At 38.1% G+C, this 21,357-nt stretch overlaps 1 long non-coding RNA gene and 1 pseudogene across 2 annotated transcripts in view; one reads left to right on the top strand and one right to left on the bottom strand.

Annotated features, from left to right (window-relative positions):
- The first annotated feature begins 835 nt into the window (after positions 1 to 835).
- Positions 836 to 1,590, top strand: LOC119051025 (checkpoint protein HUS1-like; annotated as a pseudogene).
- Positions 1,591 to 3,742: 2,152 nt separating this feature from the next.
- The window catches only part of LOC119051026 (uncharacterized), a 71,056-nt gene continuing 53,441 nt past the window's right edge, over positions 3,743 to 21,357 (bottom strand). The window contains exons 4-7 of one of the 2 annotated variants that reach the window (XR_005082857.2): positions 11,912 to 12,077; positions 11,767 to 11,828; positions 10,887 to 11,171; positions 3,743 to 5,395 (exon numbers count right to left, since the gene is read on the bottom strand). This is a non-coding gene — a long non-coding RNA (uncharacterized LOC119051026). The remainder of the gene's footprint in view (positions 5,396 to 10,886; positions 11,172 to 11,766; positions 11,829 to 11,911; positions 12,078 to 21,357) is intronic. The other variant, XR_005082856.2, reaches the window with a different exon arrangement.

Genomic DNA, 21,357 nt, shown 5'->3' with positions numbered 1-21,357 from the left:
TCAAAACTACAATATTTTTAGTGCCTACTCTGGACCAAGCTTTTTACACCACACACTGAGAATGAAGGTACAAATTAGACACACAAAGTCACACTCTTTTTTTAAAATTGATTTGAGAGAGAGAAAGGAAGCAGGAGAGAGAAACATCGATTTGTTGTCCTACTTATTTATGCATTCATGGGTTGCTTCCTGTCCATACTCTGCCTGGGGAGCAAACCCACAATGTTGGTACATTGACATGACACTATAGCCAACTGAACCCAGCCAGGGCTGATCCCACTCTTGAAGAGGTTATACTCTTAAAGGAACACAGACACACAAAAAGGAAACAAATACATAAAATACTTCAGTAAGATAAAGAAAAGAGGAAGAAGAAAGAGTGTATGTGATTAGATTGAAAGTGAGTAGGACAGAATGGCACTTGCAAGGGTTGTCTCTTTAAAGAGGCAATATTTGAGCTGAGGTCTGAAAGATGAAGAGGAGTTAGCCACACAGAACTCTGGGAGCAGTGCATTTGAGGCACAGGGAAGAATCCCGTACAGAGGGCCTGAGACAGTAACAAACTTGACGTCAAAGTATGGGGGAAAAAAGCCAGAGAGGTTAAAGATTCTTAGAACAGGAGTGGCATGAATGAGGGCAGGGAGATAAGATCAGATTTATGCTGGGCCTTGCTATGGTAGGTTTGGATTGTATTCCAAGTACAATGGGAAGTCATTGGAGAATTTAAGTAAAAGAATGGTATGTTCTAGTTTATATTTAAAAGAGGTCACTCTACTCTGAGGGCCAGGGCCAGACTCCAGTCCACCAATGGTCCCCCTACGGGTTGAGTCCTGTCATGAAGTTTCTGGCCAAGATCGTGGAAGCGGTCTGTTTGAACCCCTTCATGCACGTCAGTTTCACAGTGGCCAAGCTCCCCAAGCCTGCCATGGGCCCACACAAGCTCAATTTTGTCTGTGGCAGGTGGTGGGACCAGCATGTGCTGCAAGCTTCCCCAGGGGAACGTCAGAGAATTCCAGACAGATGGTGTCTCCAAGGAAAACAATGAAATTTACGTAGAGATCACAATCGCCAGAGAGCTGTTATCTGTGTTGAGCAGTAGTCGTATGGTGACCCATGACATCATCATGAAGGTTATTCCTAGGAAACTATGGAAGAATTTACAGGAACCACAGTCCCAGACTCTGATGTTAATAGATATTTGCCAGTCTTGAAGACTATAATGAGCATTGTGGAAAGAATGAAAAACATCAGCTATCATCTTATATTGAAGCAAACCTAATGGAGACTTGAAAATAGAATCTGAAGCAATGTGTGTTACAACTTACTTTAAAGATCTTAGAAGTCCTCCACTAAGTCCCTTGGTACATCCAAAGATAATCCTGTCATTTTAGCCTCTGAAAATGCTTTCAGGACAGAAACCCAGACCAGATGATGGAAGGACACACAGACATTAGGAAGTTTCTGCAGTTTCTTGCTGGACAAGTAAACCCCACACAGGCCGTCTGCAATGTCCTGAGTCACAGGATGGTTCACTTTGATTTGCTCCATGGGGATGTGTCCCTGCAGTATTTCATCCTTGCCTTGTCATAGCGCTGCTCCACTGCACTGGGGCCCAGGGACCTCTGCTGTGACCTGGAAAGGAACCTGGTGATGTGTTCAGTCATTTGTCTGTGTTCTCACAGTAGCACAAATCCTGTACATTTTCCTGATTTTTCTCTCTATAACATTTGAACAAGAAATTGAATTAATGAACCAGTTGGATAAACATGCTCCTTAATATTAAATAAACAACTAAATAAATCACTCTGCAGTACAGAGCAGAATCTATGACGGTGTGAGAGTGGAAGCAAAGATAACAGTTTGGCAGCTATGGCCTGAGTAGTCTGAGTAGAAGTGACAGTGGCTTAGACAGGGGTAGTGGCACTGGAGAGGAGGAAAAATTGATGGAATTCAAAGTATAATTTGAATTCTAATCAAGATTGGATGAAGTAAGGAAGGAAGGTAGAGTGATCAAGTATGACTCAGTTTTTTATTTGAGCAACTGGACAGATGATGCCACCATTGAATGAGATGGGAAACTTAGCAAGCAATATAATGAGTCTAGGGGAAATGGGAAATTCCATTTTTTAAAGGTTTTATTTATTTATTTTTAGAGAGAGGGGAAGAGAAGGAGAAAGAGAGGGAGAAACATCAATGTGTGGTTGCCTCTCCCATCCCCCCTACTGGGAACCCGAAACCAAGGCATGTGCCCTGACTGGGATTCGAACCAGCAACCCTTGGTTCTCGGGCCAGCACTCAACCCATTGAACCACACCAGCCAGGGCGGAAATTCCAATTTGACATGTTAATACTGAGATACCTGTTAGACATTCACATGGTAATTTAAGTTAGCTGGATATATAAGTCTAGACTTCAAAGGAGAGTTCAGAGTTAGAGGTCTAAATTTGGAAGTCAACTTATCGATGTTATCTAGAGCTATGAAACTAGATGATGAAAAGAAAAAGTTAATAATAAAGAAGATCTATAAGAGAATGTACCAATAGAAATACATGTGAGCCACATATGTAATTTTGAATTTTTTATAGCCATGTCAAAAAGGCAAAAAGAAACAGATATAATGAATTTTAATAACCCAATATATGCAAAATATTATTTCAATATATAATCATGTAAAATTATTAGAGATATTTTATATTCTTTTCCATACTAAGTCTTTGAAATTCAGAATGTATTTTAAGCTTACAGCATATCTCATTTTGGACTAGTCACATTTCAAGTGCTCTATAGCCACACACACATGATGTACGTCTAGAACTTAACCCTGAGACAACCCAATATTTAGAAGTTGAATAGAGGAAGAAGAGTCAGGAAAGGAGACTGAGAGAATGGTCTCATGGAAGCCAAGAGAAGAAAGCATTTTCAGAAGAGACTGGTCAACTGTGTCCAAAGTTTATAAGAAGCTGAGTAAGATAGGAAAGAGTGATAGAATTCAGCAACATGTAGGTCACCGATGATCTTGACTAAAGCTGTTCCAGTAGAGTGATGGCTTCCTGGACGGAAGCCAGAGTGGAGTCAGTGTAAGGTAAGGAAGTGGTGACAGCCAGTATAAACAACTGTCCTGAAAGGTTTTGCTGTGCTGACAAGCAGAGAAATGAAGTACTAGTTGGAGGTGAATGTGGAGTCAAGGGAGGGTTTTTACCAAAACTGGAGATGCTAGCGTATGTTTGGATGCTACTGGGAATATTCCAGTGAGATGGAAGAAAGTATTGTAGGAGAAAGGGGATAAATGAAGAGGGAAGCCCTTCAAAAGCCAGGAGAGGGCGGGCACAAGAGCACAGACAGAGGAACTGCTCTTTGGCAGGAAAAATGATTCTTCTATAATAACAAGAAGGAAGACAAAGAATGGGCACAATAACAGAGTAGAGATACAGATTAATTTGTAGGGTAACAGGAATCTTTATTTTAACACAGGGCTGAAGCCATAAGAAAAAAACACACGCATAAAAATAAAAGAAGGCATTGTTAGCTCTAAAAAAGAAATAATAATATCCATAAAAATAACAAATGGTAAAATTTTGATCAATGTATAATACTTTAGGTAAATAATTATTCAGTAACCATGTGAGTTTTTTAAATATATTTTATTGATTATGCCATTACAGTTGTTCTATTCCCCCCTTCATTCCCCACCACCCTGCACACCCCCTCCCCCACCATTCTCCCCCTTTAGTTTATGACCACATGTTTCAAGTTCTTTAGATTCTATATTTCCCCTACTATTCTTGCCCTCCCCCTATCTATTCTCTACCTACCATCTATGCTACTTATTTTCTGTACCTTCTCCCCTCTTCTCATTCTCCCACTCCCCTGTTGCTAACCCTCCATGTGATCTTCATTTCTATGGTTCTGCTCCTGATCTAGTTATCTTCTTAGTTTGCTTTTGTTTTAGGTGTGGTTCTTAATAACTGTGAGTTTGCTGTCCTTTCACTATTCATCTTTTTTATCTTCTTTTTCTTAGGTAAGTCCCTTTAACATTTCATATAATAAGGGCTTGGTGATGATGAACTCCTTGAATTTGATCTTATCTGAGAAGCACTTTATCTGCCCTTCCATTCTAAATGAAAGCTTTGCTGGATAGAGCAATCTTGGGTATAGGTCCTTGCCTTTCATGACTTGGAATACTTCCTTCCAGCCCCTTCTTGCCTGTAAGGTCTCTTTTGAGAAATCTGCTGACAGTCTGATGGGAACTCCTTTGTAGGTGACTGTCCCCTTAGCTCTTGCTGCTTGTAGGATTCTCTCCTTCATTTTAATCTTGGCTAATATAATTATGATGTGCCTTGGTGTGTTTCTTCTTGGGTCCAACTTCTTTGGGACTCTCTGAGCTTCCTGGATTTCCTGGAAGTCTATTTCCTTTGCCAGATTGGGGAAGTTCTCCTTTATTATTTGTTTAAATAAGTTTTCTACTGGTGGCTGTTCCTCTTCCCCTTCTGGTACCCCTAAAATTCAGATGTTAGAGCGTTTAAAGATGTCCTGAAGGTTCCTAAGCCTCTCCTCCTTTTTTTGAATTCTTGTTTCTTCATCCTTTTCTCTTTGGTCCTTTTTTTCCTCCTTCTGGTCCACTCCTTTGATTTGAGTCCCAGTTTCCTTTCCATCACTATTGGTTTCCTGTGTATTTCCCTTCATTTCAATTAGTTTAGCCTTCATTTGTTCCTCTAATTTGTGACTAAAATCAACCAGTTCTGTGAGCATCCTGATCACCAGTGTTTTGAACTGTGCATCTGAAAGTTTGGCTATTTCTTTATCACTTAGATTTATTGGCTCTGGGGCTCTGAGTTGTTCTTGAGCCATGATTTGATCTGTTCATGCCTGTTATGTATGAGGAGTGGAGCCTTAGGTGTTCACCAGGGCGGGGCCACCCAGGTCACTGGTTTGTGATGCTGTATGTAGGGGCGGGGTCAGAGAGGGACAATAGTGGTCCCCTCTGCAGCTTCCCGCCACTGGGGCCTGTGAGGTCCGTCTCATTGCTTGCTCCTTCACCAGTTTATCTGCGAGCAAATGTGTGACTGCAGTCAGCCCTCAGTGGGTCCACCCGCTACTCCACACCTGGGATCTGCCCAGGGCTGCTGGCTCACCTGGGTCGTGCGCCCCAGTCGGTCTGGTAGATCTTTCCTGCCCAACCCCGCTCTGCTGTTGGCTCTGCCCCTCTTACCAGTTTGGCTGAAGGGTTCGTTGTTGTCAGATTTCCATATAGTTCAATTTTCTGTGGTTTAGCTGCGTTTTTGTTGCTAAAACTTTGTTGTTTTTAAACTTGGTTGTGGGAGAAGGCACAGTGCTTCCACCTATACCTCCATCTTGGCAGAAGTCCACCATGTGAGTTTTAATAAAGCGGAAATATCTGCATACAGTACAAAAACAAGATATGTATTAGAAATACAATCCAGAAAAGGAAATAGACTTTTAGGAAGTCCAGGAAGCTCAGAGAGTCCCAAACAAGTTGGATCCAAGGAGGAACATACCAAGGCACATCATAATTACATTAGCCAAGATTAAAATGAAGGAGAGAATCCTAGAAACAGCAAAAGAAAAGGAGACAATTACCTGCAAAGGTGTTCCCATCAGAGACTGTCAACTGATTTCTCAAAAGAGACCTTACAGGCAAGAAGGGGCTGGAAAGAAGTATTCCAAGTCATGAAAGGCAAGGACCTATACCCAAGATTGCTCTATCCAGCAAAGCTATCACTTAGAATAGAAGGGCAGATAAAGTGTTTCTCAGATAAGGTCAAGTTAAAGGAGTTCATCATCACCAAGCTTGTTATATGATATGTTAAAGGGATTTATCTAAGAAAAAGAAGATAAAAAATATGAACAATAAAATGACAGCAAAACCACAATTATTAACAACCACACCTAAAACAAAAACAAAAGCAAACTAAGCAAACAACTAGAACAGGAACAGAACCACAGAAATGGAAATCACGTGGAGGGTTATCAACAAGGGAGTGGAAGGAGGAGAGAGGGGAAAAAGGTCCAGAGAATAAGTATCATAGATGGTAGGTAGAAAATAGACAAGGGGAGGGCAAGAATAGTATGGGAAATATAGAAGCCAAAGAACTTATATGTATGACCCATGGACAAGAACTAAAGTGCGGGGAATGTGTGTGGGAGGATGTGTGCAGGATGGAGGAAAGTGAAGGGGGGGAATGGGACAACTATAATAGCATAATCAATAAAATATATATATTTTTAAAAAGAATAAGAAAAAAAAAAGAAATACAAGCCAGAAAGAAAAAGAAAGGTAGTATGCTATGGAAATGGGAAGGTAGGAAGTGTATTCTTTTCCTTTTCTTTCTTAAAAAATACCAATTCAATTAATATAAGAGAAGTCTATATTTTTTCAGAGTCTGGAATGTCGTTGTCCACCCTCCAAGGTACCCCTTTCTTTGAATCAAGTTACAGAGGAAACCAATTCAGTAATCACAAGATTGCTTGATGGTCAGAGTCTTAGGTCCAAGGGGATGAATAAACTTGAGGTCATTTCATTCAAGCTATAAAAAAGAAAAAGCCTGATGACCTATCTCTGATACATATAATGGGGACACATGTCTGTCACATTCAAAGTCTCTTTCCCCTAAATAGTGTTGGAAACAGAGTGATAAAATCTCTCAATCCAGTTTATGGGACAATGTACCTGAGGCCTATTTAATTTTATACCTATTTGGAAGTGTAGGCCTCTTCCATGCCTTTAATTTAAAGTACTGCTAGAGGGGAAATATATCGAAGCAGTGTCCTACTCAAAACAATTTACTGAAAATAATGTATTAAAGGCACTATTTATAAGGATGTGGGCAAAGTTCAAGGAAACGACAGTATGTACTGGCACCCAGGGACTAACAAGAGTTTGTCAAAACTTCTAGTCCCTAGACACGGAGGGGCAAGGCAAAGAAAGTGTTACAGATCCCAGGGAGTGCTGGAACACCTAGGCTGTCAGACAGCTACTACAAGAATATGGCACCTAAATAGGGAGGAAGGGAGAAGAAATACACCAATCTCTCTTTCTTCCTGCTGGTCTTTCTACCCCTGTGCCAAGCTTCTACTAAACCAATCAGAAGTGAGAGGGTGAGGGAACCAGGGTCACCCTCTGTAGAGGGAAGAGGGGGGTGTAACCCATATAGGCCAGTGTACCAGGGTTCAGAACAGAAAGGATGGAGAGTGAATCTGGAGGGTGGGAATGGGTGAGAGCAGATAAGCAGAGTATAATTAACATGGGAAAATAAGATACCCCTACAAGAAACAATTAGAGAAGCAACTAAATAGGAATATCAATTATGGACAACCTATGGAGCTCTAAACATGTGAAATAGATGAGGGGAGGGAAGAGAGAAAGCGAAATAAAACTAGCTAATTCACACTAAGACTATAGTAACTTTTAGCTTTCATTAGTTTTTCTTACTATGCCAGAAACTTGGAAGAGGAGGTTGATTATTTTGTGTTTTGTTTACTAAAGAAAAGGTTTCATTTCCCTTTCTTATGCACGAGGCAAAAAAAAAATCCTAGAGGTAAAAATATATATTTGTTTAACTTTTTGAGAAAAAGAATACTGTGCTGGTTTTTACATCCTACTGTTCTTGGTCCTAGTATTCCTGTGTCCCCTCTGCCTGTACCATTTCAAAGAGGCCTAGCCACTAGGACATGCTGGCTTACTGAAGCTTCTAGGCTTCTACTACCATATGCACAGTCAAACACAAAAAGCAAGACAGCATTGTGGTTAAGAAGGTAGACTCTAAAGTTGGGTTACATGGACTTAAACGCTTGCTCTACTAGGTCCTAGCTGTACAGCCTTGGGTAAGTTATTCCTCTTGTCCTCCATGTCACAGATAACATGGTGATAATAATAGTACTTATTCCATTGGTCATCTTGTGAGGAGTACGTAAGACACTGTCTGGCACAAAGTAAATGCTTAAGAAGAGTCTTGTTGTCGACTTCCACCAAGATGGAGGCGTAGGTGGAAGCACTGTGCCTCCTCCCACAACCAAGTTTAAAAACAACAAAGTTTTAGCAATAAAACACAGCTAAAACCACAGAAAATTGAACTTCACGGAAGTCTGACATCAATGAACCCTTCAGCCAAACTGGTAAGAGGGGCAGAGCCAGCAGCAGAGCGGGGGTCAGGCAGGAAAGATCCACCGGACCGACCGGGGTGCGAGAGTCAGGCATGCTGGCAGCCATAGGCAGATCCCAGGTGCGGAGAAGCAGGTGGACCCACTGAGGGCGCAAGGCAGTGGACTCACTGAAGGCTGACCACGGTCACACATTTGCTTGCAGATAAACCAGTGAAGGAGGGAGTGGTGAGACAGACCGTGCAGGCCCCAGTGGCAGGAAGCTGCAGAGGGGACCGCCATTGTCCCTCTCTGACCCCGCCCCCACATACAGCGTCACAAACCAGTGACCTGGGTAGCCCCGTCCTGGTGAACAACTACGGCTCTGCTCCTCATAGCTAATAGGCACGAACAGATCAAATCATGGCTCAAGAAGAACTTAGAGCCCCAGAGCTGATAAATCTAAGTGATAAAGAAATAGCCAAATTTTCAGATGTATAGTTCAAAACACTGGTGATCAGGATGCTCACAGAACTGGTTGATTTTAGTCACAAATTAGAGGAACAAATGAAGGCTAAACTAATTGAAATGAAGGGAAATACACAGGAAACCAATAGTGATGGAAAGGAAATTGGGACTCAAATCAAAGGAGTGGACCAGAAAGAGGAAAAAAAATGACCAAACAGAAAAGAATGTAGAAACAAGAATTCAAAAAAAGGAGGAGAGGCTTAGGAACCTTTAGGACATCTTTAAACATTCCAACATCAGAATTATAGGGGTGCCAGAAGGGGAAGAGGAACAGCCACTAGTAGAAAACTTATTTAAACAAATAATAAAGGAGAACTTCCCCAATCTGGCAAAGGAAATAGACTTCCAGGAAATCCAGGAAGCTCAGAGAGTCCCAAAGAAGTTGGACCCAAGAAGGAACACACCAAGGCACATCATCATTACATTAGCCAAGATTAAAATGAAGGAGAGAATCCTAGAAGCAGCAAGAGATAAGGGGACAGTCACCTACAAAGGAGTTCCCATCAGACTGTCAGCAGATTTCTCAAAAGAGACCTTACAGGCAAGAAGGGACTGGAAGGAAGTATTCCAAGTCATGAAATCCAAAGACCTACATCCAAGATTGCTCTACCCAGCAAAGCTTTCATCTAGAATGGAAGGGCAGATAAAGTGCTTCTCAGATAAGGTCAAATTCAAGGAGTTCATCATCACCAAGCCCTTATTATATGAAATGTTAAAGGGACTTACCTAAGAAAAAGAAGATAAAAAAGATGAATAGTGAAAGGACAGCAAACTCAGTTATTAAGAACCACACCTAAAACAAAAGCAAACTAAGAAGATAACTAGATCAGGAGCAGAACCATAGAAATGAAGATCACATGGAGGGTTAGTAACAGGGGAGTGGGAGGAGGAGAAGGGGGGAGAAGGTACAGAAAATAAGTAGCATAGATGGTAGGTAGAAAATAGATAGGGGGGAGTGCAAGAATAGTAGGGGAGATATAGAATCTAAAGAACTTGAAACATGTGGTCATAAACTAAAGGGGGGAACGATGGGGGAGGGGTGTGCAAGGTGGAGGGGAATGAAGGGGGGAATAGAACAACTGTAATGGCATAATCAATAAAATGTATTAAAAAAAAAAAGAAGAGTCTTGTTAGTAAAGCCAATGTTCTGATTCCAAAGTATTCTGCAGCCAACTTGATTTTTCTTTAACAACCTTGTCTTGGTCTCCTCTCTACATCTTCAAATTCTCTCTCTCTCTTTCACATACTCTCAGAGGGAATAGTGAAGTCCTCATTTATACCAAAAGTACGGGGATACTTTTAAATTCATTCATATACTTATATATTAATTATCTATTATGTTTCAGATACCGGACTAGGTTCTGGGTGTAATATGAAAGTGAGAAAAAAAAAAAAAACAATCACAGCCCTTGTCCCTAAGGAGTTTATGATACAATAAGGGATACAAACATTAATCAAATTACTACAGATAAAAGCTATATGATAGGACAATGCCTATTAGTGAATAAGGATATTGAAATTCAGTCTTTTTCAACTCCTAGAGAAAAGGAGGCGAGCAGAATTCTGTGAGCTAAAAGTGAGACATCAGGCTGTGCTGTCCATTATGGAAGCTATACTGAACGTATGTGGCTAAATTTTAATTGTAAGCAATTACAACTAAATAAAATGTAAAATTCTGTACCTCATTTGCACTAGCCACGTTTCAAGTGCTCAGTTATATGTGACTAGAGGCCACTGTATTAAACAGTGAAAATAAGGATGATTTCTATCATTGTAGGGAGCCTTTGGGAGCCTCAAATGTGAGCCTCCAATGGTCTGCAGAACAGAGATTGTGAGTAAAAGTAGGGAAAGTGCTGTAAAATACAGAAGCCATGGCAAAAATAAAGTTTTCCTAATAGGAACTATAATTTTTAGTAGACATAAGGGTACAAGCAAGGTGCAATATTTACAATATCACCTGGACTGGTTCCCCTACTAATAACCACTTCCTCACAAAAATGACATTTTCCACTGGAGCTTTATATTTAGTTTCAGGTATGTTTTAGTTTGCAATTTGGGGATATAAGTCCAGGAGAAAACAAATCCATTAAAATGAATTATAATGCTTATAATTCAACTTTTTTGAAACTGAAAACTATAGATGTATCAGTATGGGCCGTGTAGCTTAAACCAGAAGCTACATTTTTTGTATCTACCAGTATTTTATTTGTATATTTATCTTTCATATTTTACTGACTACAGTTTCTTACTCCTGAACATACCACTTTTTCAGGTTTCCTTTTCTCCATTCTCTCGGGAACACAAAGCTTTGAGTATAATTTCATGCCAACAGTGTTTATATCCCTGGAGTCAGAAGCAAGAGCTCTTCATTGCTCCTGTGTGCAATCATTTTTTCCACGTTCCCTTTTTTTGTGTTTGACAGTGTGTCAGAAAAGTGCCATAACTGGTATGGGAAAGGAATGGGACTTTAAAATGTTGCACTTGCAATAAATCTGTAACATGCACAAGAAAATAAGTGGAATCGTTGATAGGTGGCAGTTTTCTCCCTGGAAAAAGAAATTCAAGTCACCAATGGAGAAATAAAGCTTTGCTTATTTTCTAGGTCTAATAAAAATCACAGCTCTTGCTATGGTTGTTATCATTAAGGATCCATATCATACAGTTTTAATTAGCAAGACAAAATATGGGTACGGTTTCCCAGCTAGAAACTGTATGGGTAAATTGTAAAATGTGGGCCCCAAAGCTGAAACTACTCTAATACAAAATCCCCTCCAAACATCTCACTGTCCAACATGTAAGAAGCTTTTATCCCTTGAGTCCACCATGCTGTGAGGAAGCCCAAGCAACTGTGTGGAAAGGTCCACAAAGAGGAAAGGCAAGGCCCCTGGTTGACAGCCCAGCTGTGTTTCCAGCTAGCAGCCAGCACCATCTACCAGCATTTGGAATGAGGCCATGGTGGGTATTACACCGTTCTAGCACTTCAGCCAACACCATGTGAAGCAGAAGAACCAGAAGATCCAAAGAATGGTGAGAAATAACAAATTGTTATTTTAAGCCACTAAGTTTGGAAGTAGTTTGTTAAGTTGCAATAGAATGGAAAGAGTATCTTAGGCAAGACTATCTAGAGACTACATAGCTTACTTCCTTTATGCACCTTATACATAATATCAGGCATGGATTTTGTTTTGATGAACTCAACTATGCTGTGGTAAAAGAGAAAAAATCGACAGTCATTCCCCATACTTCCCACCCCCACATATACTCACCATCCCATGCCTGTACTCACACTGTGCCTTCTCTCTGTTACGCTGGCAAAACCGTTCCTGTTCCCATCAAAAGTCAACACTTCTGATTGTGTTCCAGATCCCATTCTTCTTCATCTTTTCAAGGACTCGCTGAATTACCTTTTCCTTCTGTTACATCATCAATTCCCCCTGTCTATGGACTCACACCTATCAGGATATAAACATGACTTTATATCACCCATTTTAAAAATTTCTTCATGTCCTGACCACTGTGACTCAGTTGGTTGGGCATCATTTTGCAAAGCCAAGGGTCACCAGTTCCATTCCTAGTCAGAGTACATGCCTGAGTTGTAAGTTTCGTCTCAGTTGGGGCACGTGCGATATGCAACTGATTGGTGTCCTCTCTCACATCGATGTTTCTCTCCCTCTCTGTCTCCCTCCCTTCCCCTCTATCTAAAAATAAATAAATAAACCTAAAAATAAAAACGTCTTCAACCCCATACCCCCTTCACCCTTTGTCCTATTTTCTTATTCCCATCCATAGCATAACTTCCTGAATCAGTTGCCTGTGGTTCCTCTTCTCCACTTTCCTATCTGCTCTTCTCTCAGCCCACTCCCACAGGGTTTCTATCCACACCATTTCATTTAAACTGCTCTAGTCAAGGTCACCAATGACTTCCATGTTGCCAAATTAAACAACCATCCTGTCCTCATCTTCCTACTCAATACATCTCTCAGCAGTATTCAAAACAATTCATTGCTCCTTTTCTTGAAAGATTTTTTTTCTTTTGGTTTCTGCTATACCTCACACTGCTGACACTTACCCTATCTCACTGGTCATTCATTTATTTTATTTTAAAATATTTTATTTCTCTATATTTAGAAAGAGAGAGGAGAGAGGAAGGGTAAGGAGAGTGAGAGAGAGGCATAGATTTGTTGTTCCACTTATTTATGCATTCATTGGTTGCTTCTTGTATGCACCCTGAGAGTAAATCAAACCCACAACGTTGGTGTATTATTGAAACAATGCTCTGACCACCTGAGCTGCTTGGCCAGGGCCCGCTGTCATTCTTTTAGAGTTTCCTCTTCTGGCTCGTCCTCCTCTGACCAGCCTCAAATTGTTGGTATCCCTCAGCATCACCTCTTCTTTTCTCCATCTAGCCTCACTCCCTAAGTAGTCTCATGGCTTTAAATATATTTAAGAGCGACCCTGGCTGGTGTAGTTCAGTGGATTGAGAGCGGGCCTGAGAACCAAAGGATTGCAGTTCGATTCCCAGTCAGGGCACATGCCTGGGTTGCAGGCCCGTTCCCAGCAGGGAATGCACGAGAGGCAACCATCCATTGATATTTCTCTCCCTCTCTCCTTCCCTTCCCCCCTCTAAAGATAAATAAATAAATAATATTAAAAAAAATAAAATAAATGTATTTAAGAGTTAATGACTCCCACATATCTACACCTACCTCCTCTCTGAACTCCAGAATCACATATCCTATTGCTTACCTGACATCTCCACTAGGAAGTCTAACAGGCATCTCAAATTTAACATTCTCAAAATACAGCCCTGATTTCCAATCCCATCTCCAAATTATTCTTCACCATTCTGGTAAATTGCACCATTCCCTAATTAGTTGCTTAAACCAAAATCCTACAAGACATTGAATCTACTCTTTCCCTTACCACCTACATCACATCTAAGTCTTGTCAACCCTACCAGCAAAATATATTACAAATCCTTCCACTTCATCCTCTCTCCACTGCTACCATCTGCTACCATCACTTAGATAAGTCACCATCACCTCTGCCATGGACTACTTTAACCAACTCTTAGGCACCCACATTTTCTACCTTTTTAAAAAGTAGATCACATGTCATCCCCTTGCTCAAAATTCTCCAAGATTTTCTATTGCATTTAGAATAAAATCAAAATTTCTTACCCTGTCCTGTAAGATCTTATATTACCTGGTTTCTGCCTACTTTCCCAGGCCTATCTCCTATCACTTTATTATAGTTTAGCTCAGTTCCAACTGCACATACCTGCTTGCTGTTCTTTAAACACACCAAGCTTGCATTGGCCTCAGGGCCTTTGCATTTATTATACTCAATGGCTGAAATACTTTCCCTCAGGCCTTTGTATGACTGGATCCTTCTTGTCATTTAGGTATCAGTTTGGATGTTACTTCCACAGAGAAATCTTAAATAATTACTTACTTGAGGAATAGCTCCCAATCAATCTCTACCACATTATTTTTATTATAGCAATTCTCACTCAGGGATAGTAGTTTCCTTATTTATTTATTTTCTTGTTTATTGTGTTTCTCCTCACTGGAATGCAAGTTTTATGTGAAAAGAAACTTTGTTGGCTTTAATATTCTTTCCCAGAGGCTAGAAGAGTGGCTGACACATAGTAGGCATTCAACAACATGTACTGCATAAATCAATGATAAATAAGAATAGTAATTATAATAATATTGTTCCTTAACCTTAGTTCTGTTCAAGAACTTTATATGGAAAAAAGGAAAAGAATAAAACTAAATTACCTATAGTCCAACCAATTATTATTAACATTTCAGAGAATTACCCTCTAAGTGTTTTCCTTTCTTTAAATATTAGAGCCTTTTAGAGAAAGATGAAATTAGGCTCATTCTTCACACCATACATAAGAATAAACTCTAAATGAATCAGAGACTTAAATATTTTAAAAAATGATAAGTTCTAGAAGAAAACATGGGTTAATTCCTCTTTAACCTCTGTGTGGAAAAAGGCTTTGTAATTATAATATAAAATACAGAGGCAGGACAAATAAAGTATTAATAAATTTGAATAAGTGTTTTGAATGGCAAAACATAAGCAAAGTCAAAAGCCAAAGGACAAAGTAGGATGTAATATTCACAACATGTATCATAAAGGGTTAATATTTCAAATGTACTTCTTTAAAAACTCCTTAAAGTTAAAAAAAAAAAAGACCAGAAATCCTATGGAAAAACAGGCAAAAGGCATGAACAGACTATTCACAAAGAGATACATAGAGTTTTTAAATATATTAAATGATAGTCAATGTCATTTATAATAAGAGAAATATAAATTATTAAAGCATACTGAGACATTGTTACTCATTCAGTAGTTTGGCAAAAAATTCAAAAGCTTGACAGTACACTCAGTTGGTAAGGGTATAGAAAACAGATACTCATACATTGCTGGAGGGAATATAACAAAACTACATACAAATTTACCCTTTTGTACAGAATCCCACTTGTAGAAATTTATCCTAAAGTTATACCTCCAATAATATAAAAATATACATGAGCAAGATTATGCATTGCACCATTATTTATAATTTCAAAATATTGGAAACTACCTAAATATCTAAGGTGAAGGAAGGCGTTTGAATAAACTGTGGTACATCCATACAGTGGAGTACTATGCAGCTACTGAGGAAGAATGAGGAAGATCTTTATGAACTGATATAAAATAATTTCTAGAGTACACAAAATGAAAAAGCAAAGTGCAAAAGAGTATGTATAGTATTCTGCCCTTTGTGTAAGAAAAAAAGGAAAATAAGAAAATGTGCATTGCCATTGCAAAAAGAAATATAGGAAGGATAAACCAGAAAACAATGAAATGTGTTTTAGAAACATACCATGAACTTGGTTTCTCATACCATTCCCTACTAAAAAGAACCTGAGTTCCATCAAGAAATGGCTGATTCCAGGACTGGGGCAGGTAGGTACAAATGGATCCTGGAACATCTTGTTATGCCAAAAAATACACACTAAAATATGATGGGAACATTTCACAAGGACATGGAGGCCAGCTTGAAGAGGCTTCCCATTGGCCAAATCTGGGACAATTGGAACACCAAACTAAGTAAAAACATGAATTATAAACAATTGGAAAATAGAAAATTTTAAGTCCATATAATTAATAGGTAATCAAGAGAGAAATAGAGAAGGAGAGGGAGGGGGTAGAGGAGGAAAAGAGGAAGAGAGACAGAGAGACAGACAGACAGACAGACATGGGGAAGAAGGGAGGTCTCTTGCTCAGAGCAGAATACTGAGGGCCCAGAGCCAACTTTGCCATTAGATGCAGCATTTAAAGCCCATCATACTTTTAAAGGCTCATAAAAATGTTTTCGTTTTGATTTCTTTTAAAAGAAATCAGAAGAAAAATAATATAATAACAATAAATCCAGCTTAGATCATATTCATCTTTATACCAACACAGTCATAAAATATAATTTAAAATTTTTATGGAGAATGGGAACCACAAAAGCAAAAGAGCCAGGGCTCATGAAAGTCACCATGGGGCCCCAGGAGGGATGGCTGTGGTGTGTTAAAATCATCATTTGAAAGCTTCATTGCAAGAATCATCAATAGATATTAAATCTAAGGGAAATTTTTGGTGAAGAATAAGTTATTTACATGGTCTTAAAGTATCTCTCCCACAGACTTCTTGTTAGTTTCAAGAAAGAGAAAAAAATTATATAGTGGAGAGATTGGGCACCACCTTGACTGAGTGATCAAAACTATCACAGGTGAGGGACATACAAACGTCACATGCCTCCAGATGTAATAGTCTGAGAAGGTCATAACATTGTCTACACAATTTTCCTGCTAAAAGTGGATGAACTCAATATAATCATGAGAAAACAAGCAGAAAATGAAAATGCTCTATTTTTTTTAAAGGTGGTAGTGTACAGGAGTTATTCTTTAAAAATGTCAATGTCAAAAAAGACAAAGAAAGACTAGGAAATGTCCCAGATTTAAGGTGGTTCAAAATACATGACAACTAATTGCAATACCTGAGCTTAAAATGGAACCTGTACTAGAAGAGGAAAACCCTATAAAGGTCATCATTACATTAACTAAAAAACTTGGAGCATGGACAGTAAATTATATAGAAGTATTACACTGATGTAAAAGTATGAAGAAGTCAAGAACTGTGGAGCAAAGCCCTATTTTTCAGAAATACATACTGAAGTATTTAGGTATAAAGAACTGTGATAGTTCGGAAAAAGTGTGTGAATGTGTGCATGTGCATGTAAAGAGAGAAAGAATAAATGATAAAGCAAATGATAACAATAGGTGAATTTTTATAAAGAGTATAGGGATGTTCCTGGTACTTTCTTATGTTTGCAACCTCTCACCTTGGCTGTATTTTTCACATTGTTAATGGTTTCCCATGTTATTACCTAATCTTTTAATCTATCATTTTAAATGTCTGCATAACACTATCCAATTGACACTAGAGTTCACCAGGTCATGTCCTTACTGTTAAACATTTATATTATTTTCAACTTTTCCTAATTTAAACAATGTTTGCAATGGTTAAGCTTAAGAGCTGTAGAAGCATATTACTTATATGCAAATCTCAGTTTTGTTATTTACTCCCTTTGAAGCTTTGTAAATTACCTGTCTTTCTATGCCCCAGTTTCCTCTTCAGGCATAATAGTATTCATAGGGTTGTTGTGAATATTAAGTGAGAGGTTCATGAAAGAACTTAACAGTGGTGCCTCACACACAGTAGGCATTCAATAAATATCAGCTATTTGTATAATTTTTGTGCATTAAGCTTTTTCCATTTGGGGAGGTCTAAACTTTTGCGATAATAACAGTTTAAGATAAAGGCAATACTAATATTTTGGAATATGAATAAGAATGCATAATGTAGAGATAAGAATGGCAATATTCTGAACAATAACACCAATGGTTTTATAATCCTTGCTTTGTTTAATTTTAAAAAGTGTACAGGAATTCATCTAATAAACAAAACATATTCTGCTATCCTAAAGTACACCACCAGATGGCAGAAAAACCAATTAGTTGGCAATATTAATTTAAACAGGTGATTTTCAAACAAATTCGCAAAATCCCAAAATAGAAAGAGGGTTCTTTAAAAAGAAGCCGTGGTCATAGCGAGCCCATTAAATCTATAGCTGGTGAATTAGTTCAGATACATCTGTCTTACTAAGTGTTAGGTCGCCAGACATCTCTGAGCAGATTCCTCTTTTTTTTTTTTTTTGACACCATATCCACCCAGCTTAAAATCTGTTTTTCCCCAAGCTTCCCCATCTCAGTAAACAGCACTGCTACCATACACTTAATTGCTTAAGGCATAAAGAAAAAGTCACTGCATTATAGGGTGTGGGCTTTTTGTTTATTTTCAGTTTTGTTATATTATGGTAAAAAATAATGTGATTTGTATCAATTATTTTGTTATTTCTTGAGACTGGCTTTGCAGTAAAATTTTGTAAGTTTTCCTCTGTGTGTACTTGAGAAGGACATATACTCTCTGTTAGGTGAAGAATTCTGAAATCAAGCTGGTTAACTATGTTGTTCATATCTTTTATATCCTTATTAACATTTTGTCAGCTTTTTCTGTTTCTGTAGAAAATGTGGTAAAAAAAATCTCCCTCTGTAATCAAAGATTTGTTCATGTATCGCAATTCTGTCAATGGCATTTCTGCTATATATCTATTGAAAATATATTATGACATATAGATTCAGAATTGTTATATCTCCTTGATAAGTTATTTCTTTATTATTTTTAAAAGTCTTTGCTCCTAACAGTGCTTTTTACCTTAGAGCTTCTTTTGTCTGGCACTAATATTACTACACTAGCATTCTTTTGGGTGATTTTTGCCCAACATGTATTTCCATTCATTTCCTTTCAACCCTTTTATGCCTTTGTTTTAGCTATGTCTATGATAAACAGTATATAGCTAGATTTTTAAATATCTAACATGTGCAGTTCAGATTTTAACTGACAAATTTAATCTATTTATATGTTAAAATTATTAACATATTTGGACCTATTTCTACAATTCTATATGTTTTTATATTTATAATCCTATTTTTTATTTTCCCTCCTTGCATGCTTTTTATTGGATTGATCTGGTTTTATTTATTCATCTTACTTATTGGCCAATATTTATAGGCTCTTGGTAATTATCTCTGCCTTTTCAACATGATCATTAGAAAGTTTAAAGTAAATTAATTTATTCTCATCCTGAGTAATCAAGGGCCTTACAAAGCTTTATCTCCAATCACCCTCCCTCCTGTCTTGCTCATTTGTTGTAATCTAGTATTTTAGTTTTAATTTCTCACATTATGTTATTTCCTTGACTAAAATTCCTCAGTAGCTTCACCTTAGAAAGAATATCTGGACCCTTTGCTATAGTACATACACTTAGCATGGTCTGGTCACTGCCTGCTCCTCCAATCTCCCTGTGCGTTGTTCTTCCCCATTGCTCACTGCCCTCCAGCTACAATCAGTTCTCGGTTCCTGGGACAGGCTGTGATTGAATACCAATTTCTGTCCCACCTCAAATCCTGGCCACACACTTTTCCTTCAATTCAGTATTATCTTCTTCAATTCTGGCTATTGCTAGCTTTCTCTCATTCTTCTCAGCTTAAATATACTCTTCTCAAAGAAGTTTTCTCTTGCCTTCCTATGTAGATTAGGCTCTCTCCATCCCATAATTTTTTATAATAGCACTCTGTTTATTTCCTTCATGTACTTATCACAAGTCATAATTACATATTGGAATATGTGTTTCCTTGTTTAATGCCTGCCTCTCTGACCAGATTTGGCTTCCTAAGAACATTAGTAGGAATGGAAAAGTAAATGTGAATGAGAAACATTTTAAAAGAAGGATTTACACATTTTTATATCAAAGTAGATGAGAGAGAAAGTATTAATAAATGAAAAAGTTAAATGTAATCTTCAGGTTTCTTCTTGGAAAATTGAAAGTAAAAAGATATCACTTGACCGAAATTGAATAATTGGGAAAAGAATTCAGTTTGAATAAAATTGAGGAGGGAAAATTACTTTCACTACTATTACAGCTGAAGTAACAGTGGGACATCCATGTGAAGATATGTCATAGAAAATAAGAATTATGGTGGTGAAACATAGGTTAGAGGTCAGTACTAGAAATGTAGTTGTAGGAATAACATATTTTTCATTCCTTATCAGTTTAATGTTCATTTTTTTCATTGAGCCATTCCAAACCTGTTTTCTCCCCATCCATTCAACAAATATTCTTCCTGCCTCTGTGCTAAATGCAAATACCTTTGTAATAGTTAACTAAGGTCGATGCTATTTCTGCCCTCATGCAGCTTACAGAGTAAAGAGGGAGAAAGACAATTAAACGAACAGATGCAATAGAGTATGATATACCTCAACACAGGAATTAAATAAGGGTGTTATTAGGAGCATGTAGCAAGAAAAATTAACCTAATTTATAGGATCAGGGAAAGTTTTCTGGAGAAAATAATGCTTCACTGAAACCTAAACGAGAATAAAGAGTTAGGGAGAGAAAAAATGGGTGAAGAGACTCAAGTAGAAGAAACATGTATGCAAATTCTTTAAAGCAACAAAGAACATGCATGATCAAATATTTCTACTCTTGTTAAGGACATATTCTCTATCCAACTCTTAAAGAATTTTTTAAGTTGATTGAGTTATAATTTACATATAGTAAAGTTCACCTTTTTAAAGTGTAAAATTCTATGAATTTTGACAAACTTACGCAGTTGTCATTGCAAAGATCAAGATATGTAGTATTTTATTACAAAAAAAATATTCCCTCATACCTCTGTACCTCCCTTCCCTTGTCCATCTGGCAACTGCTGACTGGATTTCTGTCCCTATAGTTTTCCTGTTCCAAATGTCATATATTGAATAAATGGAATAATATAGTATGTTGTGTTTTGAATCTGGCTTTCTTCACAGAGCATGGTGTTTTTGACTCATTGATGGTGCTGCATTCATCTTCCTTTGTATTGGTGAACAGTATTCCATTATATAGCTATGTCATAATTTGTTTCACCAGTTAGTGAACATTTGGCATATTTTCAGTTTTTGAAAAATATGGGCAAAACTGCTACAAATATTCCTACAGAGGTTGCCTGTTTGTCTGTCTGTCTGGGTATAAGTCTTCGTAGGAACTGCCAAGTGCCCCCCAAAGTGGCTGGACCATTTTGCTTTACGGCCAGCAGCGCTGAGATTTCTAGTTGTTCTGCGTCCTCATCAACATTTGACACAATCAGCTGTTGCTATTTTTCATTTGAGCCATTCCACTAGGTGTGTAGTGGTATCTCATTGTCTTTTAATTCTCATTTTCCTAACATCGGATAATATAATACCTTTTTCAGTATTTATTTGCCATTTGTATATCAGCTTTTGTAAAGTGTTCAATCTTTTGCCCATTTTTTTCTTTATGGGATTGTTTTCTTATTATTGAGGTCGGAGTGTCTTTTACATATTCAGGTTACCAATACTTTATCAGATATATGTTTTGTAAATGTTTCTTCCCAGTGTGGGGCTTGTCCTCTCATTTTCTTTTTTTTTTTTAAAGATTTTATTTATTTATCTTTAGAGGGGAAGGGGAGAAGGAGAGAGGGAGAGAAACATCAATGTATGGTTGCCTTTCATGCATCCCCTGCTGGGAACTGGCCTGCAGGGAACCAGCCTGCAACCCTGGTA

The sequence above is a fragment of the Artibeus jamaicensis genome, unplaced genomic scaffold, assembly GCF_021234435.1.
Source record: "Artibeus jamaicensis isolate MK-2021 breed Jamaican fruit bat unplaced genomic scaffold, CSHL_Jam_final contig_456, whole genome shotgun sequence".
Classification (NCBI taxonomy): domain Eukaryota; kingdom Metazoa; phylum Chordata; class Mammalia; order Chiroptera; family Phyllostomidae; genus Artibeus; species Artibeus jamaicensis.
This window is presented reverse-complemented; position numbering and strand designations above follow the sequence as displayed.